Source organism: Heterodontus francisci, unplaced genomic scaffold, assembly GCF_036365525.1.
Source record: "Heterodontus francisci isolate sHetFra1 unplaced genomic scaffold, sHetFra1.hap1 HAP1_SCAFFOLD_43, whole genome shotgun sequence".
NCBI classification, from domain to species: Eukaryota; Metazoa; Chordata; class Chondrichthyes; order Heterodontiformes; family Heterodontidae; genus Heterodontus; species Heterodontus francisci.
In genome coordinates, this window is record NW_027141852.1 from 9,077,937 (window position 1) to 9,091,872 (window position 13,936).

Here is a 13,936-nt window from a genome sequence, read left to right on the forward strand (position 1 = left end):
CAAGCTGTTCCAGTACAGCTACAACACTGGCATCCACCCGGCAATGTGGAAAATTGCCCAGGTATGTCCTGAACACAAATAGCGGGACAAATCCAACCCAGCCAATTGCTGCCTCATCAGTCTACTCTCAATCATCAGTATAGTGATGGAAGATGTCATCGACGGGGCACTTGCTTCACAATAACCTGTTCGGTGATGCTCAGTTGGGTTCCGCCAGGGCCATTCAGCTCCTGACCTCATTACAGCCTTGGTTCAAACTAGGACAAAATAGCTGAACTCAAGAGGTGAGGTGAGAGTGTCTGCCCTTGACATCAAAGTAGCATTTGACTGAGTATGGCATCAAGGAGCCAGAGTAAAACTGGAGTCAATGGGAATCAAGAGGAAAACTCTCCACTGGTTGGAATTGCACCTAGCACAAAGGAAAATGGTTGTGATTGTTGGAGGTCAATCATCTCAGCTCCAGGACATTACTGCTGGAGTTCCTCAGGGTAGTATCCTCGGCCCAACCTTCTTCACTACTTCATCAGTGACCTTCCTTCAATCATAAAGTCAGAAATGGGGATGTTCACTGATGATTGCAAAATTTAGCACCATTCGCGACTCCTCAGATACTGAAGCAGTCCATGTAGAAATGCAGCAAGACCTGGACAATATCCAGGCTTGGGCTGATAAGTGGCAAGTAACATTCGCGCCACACAAGTGCCAGGCAATGACCATCTCGAACAAGAGAGAATCTAACGATCTCCCATTGACATTCAACGGCATTACGATCACTGAATCCCCCACTATCAACTTCCTGGGGGTTCCCATTGACCAGAAACTGAACTGGAGTAGCCTTATAAATAGTGTGACTACATGAGCTGGTCAGAGGGTAGGAATCATGCGGTGAGTAACTCACCTCCTGACTCCCCAAGCCTGTCCACCATTTACAAGGCACAAGTCTGGAGTGTGATGGAATACAATCCACTTGCCCGGATGGGTGCAGCTCCAACAACATTCAAGAAGCTCGACACCATCCAGGATAAAACAACACGCTTGATTGGCACCCCGTCCACAACATTCACTCCCTTCACCACTGACGTACAGTGGCAGCAGTGTGTACCATCGACAAGATGCACTGCAACAATGCACCAAGGCTACTCAGGCAGCACCTTCCAAACCTGCATCCTCTATTGCCTAGAAGGACAAGGGCAGCAGATGCATGGGAATACAACCACCTGAAAGTTCTCCTCCAAACTACACATCATCCTGACTTGGAACTAGATCGCCATTCCTTCACTGTCGCTGGGTCAAAATCCTGGAACTCCCTTCCTAATAGCACTGTGAGTGTACCTACCCCACATGGACTGCAGTGGTTCAAGAAGGAAGCTCACCACCACCTTCTCATGGGCAATTAGGGATGGACAATAAATGCTGGCCTGGCTGGCGACGTCCACATCCCATGAAAGAAATAATTAAATACAATAACAGCTCATCTCAATTCCTAGTATTTCTAAATCCCACCAGTCCAACAGAAGCTGAACAGTTATTGCATGTTGTGATTGACGGTCTGGTCTGTAAACTGCACTGTATCACAGATTGCTGACATTTGCTAACTGGAAGTGAGAACTGCAAAATCGGGACAGTAGTTCACATAGTCTGTCAGTGTGAAAGAATCAGGCAATTTGAGGTAATAGAATTTGTCTGTAAATGTTACACTCATATTGCTTTATATTTTTATATTGAAAATAAAAGTAATCATTTCGAGAAAATAGTGACATGTTGTCCAGACTTTGGTAGCCAGTTGTTTTCGTTTTGCACTCAGCAGGGCAATCCACAAGAATACCAATTTAAAGGAAAACAACAACTTTCTTCTGTATGAGAAGAGAGTGCTGATTGGTTGGCAAGTGAGCTCTGATTGGTCGAGGCATTGCCATTCAGAATGCATCAGTTTATGGTAACTGACAGATAACTGCCCAGCTTTGTTTGAAATTTAAACCAGGCAGCTTGACTCTGATTGGTCAAGGCATTGCCCTTTGGAATGAGCCAGTGAATGGCTGTCACTTATTTTGTTTAGCTGAAACTGGCACAATGTGTGTGCATGTTCTTTCTGTCTGCAAAGAACAGGGCCCTGTGTATTAATATATGTAGCTTACAGTACACACGAGTGCACCACACTGCGAGCCCCACTGACAGTCTTAAATCGGTTGTCAGTGTAATTCTTAGCACACTGAGAATTATTTAGCAAATGTTGTCCTATTGTGGAATCACATCTCATGTTGGATACTGTGTTTTGAGTTTTGCAAGCATGGGTTCGTTGGGTAGGCCCCATTGCGAACAGCGGAAGGGACATGTTATTTGATACAATCCACCAGTTTTGGGATGCACGGTCTAGAAACCTAGCATCACACTGGTATTGAAATTCATATATCACGTTACTTATTTGTGTGATAGGCAGGACGTCTCTTTTGCTTGACAGCAGCATCCTGTTAGTGGTGAACACCACACTTGTTGCTCCTGCATAGGAACAGTAGGAAACAGCTCGCTTCACCTGTTACTCAAATACTGGGGATATATTACCCTTCCAGTGTAATTTGAGGGAGACTGGGCACTTTTCAGGGCTCAAAATGACGTCCTTCAGCCCATTTGTAAGTTTGTGTGATATACAGTGAGAAATGATCTGATCAGTGTAGCCATTGTAATGCAGGATGTCTTTGATTCGCCCTATTTCAGCATCAAGCTTGCATGGTGAGCAAATGGCTCAGCCCTATTTATGAGGTTGTCGATAAGACCAATCTTATAGCGCGTGGAACTGTAATAATCCCAACGCGTGTATTGACCAGTGAAGGTATGTTTGCGGTAGACCGTGGTAGAAAACCCCTTAGCAGATTTCTCAACTAGTACATCAAGGAAAGGGAGCTCATTTGACAGCTCCATTCCAAAGGTGAATTTGAGTGTAGGATGGAGCCCATGAAGACGTGCAAGGAAATTATTTCATGCAGCTGCGGATTCAAAGATAGCAAACGTATCATCTACTTATTGGAAATATGCAAGAGGTAGGAGGTTAGGTGTCATTCCCTTAAAAACAGGTTTGTCATGGAATCCAACAAAGATGTTTGTGAGAGCTGGGCCTAGAGGGGATCCCATGGCAACACCAGCGATACATGGTGTCAATAAAACTGAACCCAACTGTGCAAGTTGCCGAGTTCATAAGTTCAATGAATACTGATTCACACAATGGTGACGGGTCTAGATCGCCATGATATAGCACTGCAGTGCAAATATCTATGGCTTCCTGAAGTGTTACATTGGTGAATAGGCTAGCAATGTCAAATGACACATGGACACGGCATTGCTATCGATAGGCAAGTCCTGTATGGTCTTCGCAAATGTGAAGGAATCCTTCACTGTGCATGTGGAGAACTTGCTCAAAAACTGGTTGTAACAATTTGCCCAACCATTTGGCAAATTCATTTCAGGATACTATTTACATTACTTCAAATAAAGGAAACACAACGACACAAAGAATTGAGAACAACGCTGAAAGTTTCACAGCAAATAGTCAAATGGGAAATGGATGAAATACGGAAAGAAAAAGCCTAAAATACTGAAAACACTCAGCCAGTCCGGAAACAACTGTGGAGAAGAGAAGCTCGGGTTAATGGTCCAGTTCTGTGACCCTTCTATATACCTGAAACATTGCTCCTACCTTCCTCTCTCCACAGAAACAGCTGGAACTGCTGAGTGTTTCCAGAATCTTCTGTTATTATTCAGATTTCCAGTGTGTGCAGTATTTCTCTTTTTGAAAATAAAATATTCCCTGAGAGGAATGGAACTTTACATAAAAAATAGGAGTGGGCCATTCGGCCCATCGAAATAGCTCTGCCATTCAATAAGATCACAGCTCATCTCCTACATCAACTCCATCTTACCACACTAGCACAGATCCCTTGATTCCCTTAGTATCCAAAAACCTATCGATCTCTCTCTTGGATATACCCAATGATTGAGCATCCACATCTCTGGAGTCACAGGGAGATACAGCACTGAAAAAGGCCCTTCGGCCCACTGAGTCTGTGCCAACCATCAGCCACCCATTTATACTAATCCTACACTAATCCCATATTCCTAACACATCCCCACCGACCCTATATTTCCCTCCCACCTACCTAAACCAGGGACAATTTATCATGGCCAATTTACCTACCAACAAGTCTTTTGGCTTGTGGGAAGAAACCGAAGCACCTGGAGAAAACCCACACAGACACAGGGAGAACTTGCAAACTCCACCGATGCAATACCCAGAATTGAACCCGGGTTGCTGGAGCTGTGAGGCTGCGGTGCTAACCACTGCGCCACTGTGCCGCCCATAATGTGTGATCTCACCAAGGCTCTGTCTAATTGCAGTCAAACTTCTTTATTCTTCTAAAAACTCTTCGCAATGTTGAACACAACTATTAACTGCCATTCTGCTCTAAGAAGAAGGACCCCAGCTTCACACACCCCAGACCCCTATTCTTTCCACATTAGCTGAATTCCTGCATCTCTGATACATTCTAGTAAATCTCCTCTGCACCCTCTCTAAGGCCTTGACATTCCTGCTAAAGTGTGGAGCATGGAATTAGACACAACGCTCTAACTGAGGCCTATAACCAGTGAGATTTATAAAGGTCCAGCGTAAAATCCTTGTCTGTGTCCCGTACTCCCATTTCTGGTTTCGGACTCAATGTCGGCTCTGAGCTGTTGAAACTGCCTGAATAAATATTTCCACCCAACAAAGCGCTCGGAATATGAGAAGGGACAAAGTGAGTGACCAAGTACATCAACTCCAAGGAAAACTCCACCATGTAGTGAAAACACTCGAAACACAACGGCTCTTTTAAGAGCCACCCACAATCTCTCTGAAAAAACTGCACCAACATCTCTCTAGAATTGGTTTATATCATTGGTTTTAATGCTCAGTAACTCTCTGGAACTTTCTCACTGTCTTTGTGTTTTCTGTTTCAATCTGGTATGGAGATTCTGGGAAGATGAGTTTCACTGCCTGGGAGGATCTTTGTGGTTTTCCTGCAGAAACACAAAACAAAGTCTCTTTTCAGAGTCACCCACCGCCTCATAGGGACAGCAGTGACATGGGAACGGGAGCTGGGGTGTGTTTTATGCCGGAAATATCAGTTAATGATTTATGTTGTGCTCTCGTTATAGTCCAATCTCTGAATTGAGCCTTTCCACCACACCAGGGTTATGGGGAGAGTTTTCATCGTTTCTTTTCCAAACGTACAGACGATTGTTATAAAGTTACTGATTTATCCAGATGGCGGATTCTCCCCTCACAGTGAAAAGTAACATCAAACCTTCACATCTGCCCATTGTTTTATAATTGAATAATTAGTCAAATGGAATTATTTGTGATGTTATTTCCCCCGAGACGGTGTTTCCTGCAGTGAAACTGATCAGTTTCAGCTCAGTCATTCAGGGACCTGGAATTCCTGCAGTTTGAGCCCGCTGTCACCCCAGCCCACTTCTGATTGGTCACCCTCTTCTCATAAAGTCAGTGACAGCACATGAGGAGGCCATTCGCCCCATTAAATACATGTCGGGTTTCCAATCTGTTCAGTCCCCGACTCAATCCCCAAATCCCTGCGGGTCAAAATGACCAAGGCAGGACTCGAACCTGCAATCTTCTGATACATCACAGAATATACCAAAGTCAGACGCCTTATCCATTGGGCCACACAGCCATTAGCTTACATGAAGGATTCAATCAGAGAACCTCGAAGCACAAAATACAAAAAAATCATTGGTTGAACCTGTCAACCGGGCAGAATATTTGAATTTGTGAAAGCCGCCAATTTCACTGTGGAAAAGAAGTGATCGACTGGAAAAGTACATAAAAATCTATTTCCCCCTGGCGGTTTAAATAAACTTTTAAAACAAAATTTTGCTTTTACCGACTCAAATTGCTGGTGCTATTTTATGAACAGCTTTATTTTGCCAATTTTTGTCAACTTCTCATCCGTAACTGACAGTAAAAGACTCCGTTCAGCAATCTTTCACGCGACAAATAACTCAAACTCGGTGTGGAAGTAATAAATTACAGACTATTGGTAATTCCCCTTCACACAGGCTTCAGGGGGACAGTGAGAAGCCACTGAAATAGTTGCTTCATTCTTTTAAAAGGTTCCCATTCTGTCCTGTTACTGACGTGTTGGAATCAGATTTGTATTTAACAAGTTATTTCTGTGAAAGCAAAATCCTCAACAGACCAGCTGGGAATCTAGGAATCACTGTAGTAAAATAAAAGGCTTTTGATTGAGAAGATGGGACCTTCTCACCAGCAGCCGGGTTACATTCCCCTCACATCCTTACACAGTGAGCTGCTCTTTCCCTCGAGAAATAGACAGCAGCAGTTGGAAGTTCAGTAAAAGGATCGGTTCATTGAGACAAGTTTCTGACTGACAGGTGGTGCTGAATATTAATACAAGAAGGTCCTGGAATGAGAAACAAGTGTCCAGAGTGGGGTCTGAAATCAGGACAGGGAAATGGCCAGCACTGACACAGATCATTTCATTATTACATTGATATCTGACTGTCAATAAGGAGAAGCGAGTTAAACACATGATGGTGAAAGGAATGGAAGATGACGCTGGTTGTTCCAGATGAAGAGGGATAGACAGAGGTGTGGGTACAGCAGACTTCAAACAGTAACCAGCCCTTTTAGATACTGTGGGTGGATCTGAAAAGAGCCTTTGGGATAGGGAAAAAAGCTCTTTGTTTAAAAACCCTCAAATAGCGACCTTGTAATTGGTCAGGTTACTAATGTTTTAGTTAGTGTAATTTATTAATAATTACTAATTAGAAAGTGCTGTTTGGACAGAGTGTAAAGCTGTGAGTTGATGTGTGAGGGACTTCACTGACTAGGGGAAAGAGGTGCTCTTTGGTCTCTCTTTTCTTTTCTACCTTTTCAGCCTCCATGGTACAGGGGAAGAAGCTGATCGGTGAGTAACTGGTAAATTATTCTACTTATTACACTTATTACACGAGCAATAATGAGTTTGTAAATCTAAGTAATGGCAGGGCAGCTCGAAAAGTAAAAGTTCGAAATTGGGGGAAGGCAAATTTTACAAAACTGAGAGGTGATTTGGTGGATGTGGACTGGATACAACTACTTGAAGGAAACCCCAAGGATGTTTTCTCAGTCCATTAAGAGCAAGAGGATAACTAAGGAAAGGGTATGACCTATCAGAGATGTACAAGGGAACTTCTGTGTGGATCCAGAAGATGTGGGCGGGGTTCTTAATGAGTTTTTTGTCTCTGCCTTCACAAAGGAGAGGGATGATGCAGACATTGTAGTAAAAGAAGAGGAGTGTGAAATATTAGATACAATAAAGCATAATGAGAGTGGAAGTACTAGAGCGTCTGACATCCTTGAAAATGAATAAATCACCAGGGCCAGATGGTTTGCATCTGAGGTTGTTAAAGGAAGCCAGGGAGGAAATAGTGGATGCGCTGAGGATCATCTTCAAATCCTCACTGGATATGGGGGAGGTGCCGGAGGATTGGAGGTCTGCGAACGTTGTACTATTATTTTAAAAGGATGTGAGGGATAGACCAAATAGTTATAGACCGGTCAGTCTGACCTCGGTGGTGGGTAAATTATTAGAATCAATTCTGAGGGACAGGATAAACTACCACTTAGAAAGACATGGATTAATCAGGGATAGTCAGCATGGATTTGTTAAGGGAAGGTCATGTCTGACTAACTTGATTGAGTTTATTGAGGAAGTAACAAGGAGCATTGATGAGGATCGTGCGGTGGATGTAGTTTACATGGATTTTAGTAAGGCATTTGATAAGGTCCCACATGGCAGACTGGTCAGTAAAATGAAAGCCCATGGGATACAGGGGAATGTGGCAGGTTGGATCCAAAATTGACTCAGTGGCAGGAAACAAAGGATAGTAGTCAACGATGTTTTTGCGAATGGAAAGCAGTTTTTAGTGGCGTTCCACAGGGCTCAGTGTTGGGTCCCTTGCTGTTTGTGGTATATTTTAATTATTTGGAATTAAATGTGGCAGGTATGATTGGGAAATTTGCTGATGACACAAAAATTGGCCGTGTAATTGATAGTGAGGAGGATGGCTGTCGACTTAAGAATGATATGAATGGATTAGTTGAGTGGGCGGAAAAGTGGCAAATGGAATTCAATCTGGAGAAGTGTGAGGTAATGCATTTTGGGAGGGCAAACAAAGTAAGGGAATACACAATAAACGGGAAGATATTGAGAGGGGTAGACGAAGTGAGAGACTTTGGAGTGCATGTCCACAGGTCCCTGAAAGTGACAGGATAAGTAGATAGAGTGGTGAAGAAGGCATATGGAATGCTTTCCTTTCTTGGTCGACAAAAGCAGGGATGTAATGCGAGAACTGTTTAAAACGGTGGTTTGGCCACAGCTGGAGTATTGCGTACAGTTCTGGTCATCACATCACAGAAAGGACATAATTGCTGTGTAGAGAGTACAGAGGAGATTTACAAGAATGATACTGTGGGTGGCTCTGAAAAGAACCTTTGGGTATTTGATAAAATCCTGGCAGATTGACTTGGTTTTGGTGCCCGGAGCGCTGGTTTTCTTGGGCAGCACCATGGCCTAGATATTAGGCAGCACCCAGCCATGAGTGATGGTCACCCCTCCCAGCAGCTTGGTGAGCTCCTTGTCATTCTGGACAGCCAGCTGTAGGTGTCTGAGGATGTTGCGGGTCTTCTTGTTGTCCTGGGCTGCGTTACTGGCCAACTCGAGGATTTCAGCGGTCAGATACTCGAGCACAGCAGCCAGATAGACCGGGGCTCCGGCACCCACATGCTCAGCATAGTTGCCCTTTCTCAGGAGCCTGTGTACACGGCCCACCGGGAACTGCAGTCCAGCCCGGGAGGAGGGAGACTTGGCCTTGGACCGAGCTTTCCCGCCGGTCTTTCCTCTTCCAGACTTTTCTTTTCCAAAAATATACTTGAGGACATTCCGTGCAGACCACTGCCTGATGGATTAGTGGTCAAAGGTGTTTTTCCACACAAACATTTCCACGAACGCACAGTCCAACTGGATGGAGCGTTCCGTGACACTGTGACCAAATCCATCCTTCGCAACACCGGGGTCAGATTGAACCTCAGCACGTAGTGAAACTTGGTGTTTGCATACTGGGGCTCTACGCACAGCTTGATGCAGCCACATACTAAGGCGGCCATCAGGTTGAGGGCGACGTTGAGTACATTTTTTCGCCTTTATCCAGAGGTTTGAACATCGTGTCCCTCTGGACCCTGTCCATTTTGCATCTTCAGATAAAGTGGGAAATGGCTCGTGTGACCGCCACAGCGCAGGAGTGGGGTATGGGCCAGACCTGTGCCACTTACAGCAACAACGTGAGCACCTTGCACCTGATGACCAGGTTCTTACCCGTAATAAAGAGAGAACGCTGCTCCCACATTTTTTTTTAATTTCCAAAATATACTTTATTCATAAAAATCTGGAAAAATTACATTGCCAAACAGTTTCCAAACAGCACCAAAAAATACAAACATTGCAAGGGGGATCAGTTTCCTTCAATACTGTCATGAGTTTCTTCCCAACCCTTGTTACATTTGTGATATTGTCCAGTGTTTATTTGCGCAGTGTCTCACTGTCTTTTGCACAACTGCCTTGGCTAATTTCAAGTCATATAATGTTCTGGTTGCTGGTTTCATGTTGTACATCAGGTCGGTTCTGCTTTTTGCTTCAATCACAGATGTCATCTCTGCTGAGTAGGTGGGGAAGAGACAGTTGCCCACCTCCTTCTGGAATGTGTCTTTGCAAAGCAGGTGTGGAAAGAGATGCAGTGGTTTTTGTCGAGGTTCATCCCAAGCAGCTCTGTAACACAGGGGTCTGTGCTCTGCGGGCTGTTCCCAGGGATGCACACCGAGATAAACATCAACTGCTGCTGGAGGACCATCAATTCGGTGATAGACACTCTTTGGTCTGCCCGAAAGTTGCTGGTCTTCCAGCGCAAAAAGTTGTCCACGACCGAGTGTTGCAGACTGGCACATTCCAAGGTCCAGGACTACGTGCTGAGGGACGCACTAAAGCTTGGGGTAGCCGCTGCAAAGGCTCAATGGGGAAAGACCACTGTGTAAGGTCCTCCCGCTATAGTGAACTAAGGAACTGGACCCATGGGAAACCCCTCGGGCTGTATACACCAAATATGGTTTTGCTGTAAAATGTGCATGGCAGGTAAAATGGAATGGAAGGGTTGTGAGGCAACTCACTCCTCTATTGAAGAAAACTGATTTCTTTCACACTTTTTGGAATGCCATCGAGTCATGGAGAGATACAGCACTAAAACAGGCCCTTTGGCCCACCGAGTCTGTGCTGACCACCAACCACCCATTTACACTAATCCTACATTAATCCCATATTCCCTACCACATCCCCACCTTCCCTCAATTCTCCTACCACCTACCTACACTCGGGGCAATGTCCAATGGCCAATTTACCTATCAACCTGCAAGTCTTTGGCTGTGGGAGGAAACCAGAGCACCAGGCGGAAACCCACGCGGTCACAGGGAGAACTTGCAAACTCCACACAGGCAGTACCCAGAACTGAACCCGGGTCGCTGGAGCTGTGAGGCTGCAGTGTTTTTTATCCAGATTTTTATGAATAAAGTATATTTTGGAAAAACAAAATTCTTAATGAAGTAGGCGCAGTCGATGGGTGCACCTCCTTCACTATCTTTCACCGCCACCCTAACGGTGTTACACACCCCCTGGCCTGGAGCTCTGGTGTTGGTTGCAGCCATTTTTACTTGACGTTTTCCTGGGACAAGTACTAAATCCTCAACTGACAGGGAAACCACCACCACGGTAGATCTCCAATCCCAAAGGGCGAAATGCCCTAAATACGGTGCTGAAACCACCTCCCACCCCCAAAAAAACACAAAAACAGCACCTGTATTATCAAACGCCACTGATAACGGTCTCTCCCCTGCCAGCTAAGTCCACGCATTGAGGTGGAGAAGTGTGTACTTGGAGCTGCGAAGAAACGAGCACGAGTGTTTATAGCAAAAAATAATTGGGAGCTGAAACACTGTCCAGCAACAGCTAGTAAATTCTATTTTTGATTCATATAATCAGGGGTGAGTGCAAAAGCAGACCCCCAACTATCACAAATTCTGCAGTTGAGTATCCCACATTTGAAGACATCACAGGCATCAGCAAACCCACAGTACAATAGGTTAGCCTCATCCTGGGAGAACTTTTTTCTTTATTTCCAAAATATACTTTATTCATAAAAATCTGTAAAAATTACATTCCCAAACAGTTTAAAACAGCATCAAGTCAAAAAATACAAACAGTGCAAAGGTGATCAGTTTCCTTCTATACAATCATGAGTTGCCTCACAACTCTTCCATTTCATTGTCATTTTACATTTACAGCACACAGAATTTTCCCGATACAGTTCGAGGGGTTTCCCATGGATCCAGCCCCTCAGTTCAGCTTGGTGGGGGAACCTTACACTGTGGCCTTTCCCCATTGAGCCTTTGCTGCGGCTGCCCCAAGCTTAAGTGCACCCCTCAGCACGTAGTCCTGGACCTTGAAACGTGCCAGTCTGCAACATTCCGTCACAGACAACTCTTTGCACTGGAAGAGCAGCAAGTTTCTGGCAAACCAAAAGGCATCTCCCGCTGAATTGATAATCCTCCAAGCAGTTGATGTTTGTATCAGTGTGCGTCCCTGGGAACAGTCTATAGAGCACAGACTCCTGTGTTATCAAGCTGCTTGGAATAAACCATGACAAAAACCACTGTATTGCTTTGAACTTTTTTTTTTATTTCCAAAATATACTTTATTCATAAAAATCTGCAAAAATTACATTGCCAAACAGTTTCAAACAGCACCAAAAAATACAAACATTGCAAGAGAAATCAGTTTCCTTCCATACTATCATGAGTTTCTTCACAACCCTTCCATTTCACTATTGTTATGCCAATTACAGTTTCACATTTACAGCAAAAGAAAATATCAACAAAACAGTTCGAGGAGTTTCCCATGGATCCAGCCCCTCAGTTCAGCTTGGTGGGAGGAACCTTACTTTTTTTTTCAAAATATACTTTATTCATAAAAATCTGTAAAAATTACATTGCCAAACAGTTTCCAAACAGCACCAAAAAATACAAACATTGCAAGGGAGATCAGTTTCCTTCAATACTGTCATGAGTGTCTTCCCAACCCTTCTGTTTCACAATTGTCATGTTAATTACAGTTTTACATTTACAGCAATTGAGAATATTAACGATACAGTTCGAGGGGTTTCCCATGGATCCAGCCCCTCAGTCCAGCTTGGTGGGGGAACCTTACACTGTGGTCTTTCCCCATTGAGCCTTTGCTGCGGCTGCCCCAAGCATTAGTGCGTCCCTCAGCATGTGGTCCTGGACCTTGGAATGTGCCAGTCTGCAACATTCGGTCGTGGACAACTCTTTGCGCTGGAAGACCAGCAAGTTTCGGGCAGACCAAAGGGCGTCTTTCACCGAATTGATAGTCCTCCAGCAGCAGTTGATGTTTGTCTCGGTGTGCGTCCCTGGGAACAGCCCGTAGAGCACAGACTCCTGTGTTACAGAGCTGCTTGGGATGAACCTTGACAAAAACCACTGCATCTCTTTCCACACCTGCTTTGCAAAGGCACATTCCAGGAGGAGGTGTGCGACCGTCTCTTCCCCACCACAGCCAACGCGGGGGCACTCTGCGGAGGGGGCGAGACTTCGGGTGTGCATGAAGGATCTGACGGGGAGGGCCCTTCTCACCACCAGCCAAGCTACGTCTTGGTGCTTGTTTGAAAGTTCTGGTGATGAGGCATTCCGCCAAATGGCTTTGACGGTCTGCTCGGGGAACCATCCGACATGATCCACCGTTTCCTTTTCCCGTAGGGCCTTGAGGACATTCCGTGCAGACCACTGCCTGATGGATCGGTGGTCAAAAGTGTTTTCCCGCAGAAACTGCTCCACGAAGGATAGGTGGTACGGCACCGCCCAACTGCATGGAGCGTTCCGCGGCAATGTGACCAGGCCCATCCTTCGCAACACCGGGGACAGATAGAACCTCAGCACGTAGTGACACTTGGAGTTTGCGTACTGGGGATCAACACACAGCTTGATGCAGCCGCACACGAAGGTGGTCATCAGGATGAGGGCCACGTTGGGTACATTTATCCCGCCCTTCTCCAGAGATTTGAACATCGTGTCCCTCCGGACCCGGTCCATTTCCCTGCTGCTGGAGGACCATCAATTTGGTGATAGACACTCTTTGGTCTGCACGAAATCTGCTGGTCTTGCAGCGCAAAAAGTTGTCCACGACCGAGTTTTGCAGACTGGCACATTCCAAGGTCCAGGACTACATGCTGAGGGACGCACTTTTATTAAGGTTGTTAAGATAAAGATTATTTCTCTTCAAAGGTGATCAGAGGGCGAGAGAGAGACAGAGGGAAATGTCCCGACTCCAGAAAAGAATGCAAAATCTGCTCTGGCTGCAGTCGATGGGAGTCGAGGTCAAGGAGGACTTCCAAGAGGTGAAGAACCAGCAGGCCTCGCTCTTTGCCACGGAGGCCTCCAAGATCATCTTCCGGTCCAGAGTCCTCCCCATTGAGCAGGATGAGACGTGCTCACGTTTCTTCTTCCAAAATGTACACAGAGAGAGCTCTGTTATCAGCAGCTTGAAGGAACAGGATGGCTCAGTAACGTCTTTGCAATCCAACACAGCGGCACAGTGGCGCAGTGGTTAGCACCTCAGCCTCACAGCTCCAGTGACCGGGGTTCAATTCTGGAGACTGTCTGTGTGGAGTTTGCAAGTTCTCCCTGTGTCTGCGTGGGTTTTCTCCGGGTGCTCCGGTTTCCTGCCAAAAGACTTGCAGGTTGGTAGATAAATTGGCCATTATAAATTGC

The 13,936-nt window shown here is 45.4% G+C and overlaps 1 non-coding gene across 1 annotated transcript; it reads right to left on the bottom strand.

Annotated features, from left to right (window-relative positions):
* Nucleotides 1-5,632: 5,632 nt before the first annotated feature.
* trnaq-uug (transfer RNA glutamine (anticodon UUG)) lies at nucleotides 5,633-5,720 on the bottom strand. Its single transcript is given in 2 exon segments — nucleotides 5,633-5,668; nucleotides 5,684-5,720. It is a non-coding gene; the product is annotated as a tRNA-Gln (tRNA).
* Between the last annotated feature and the right edge of the window lie 8,216 nt (nucleotides 5,721-13,936).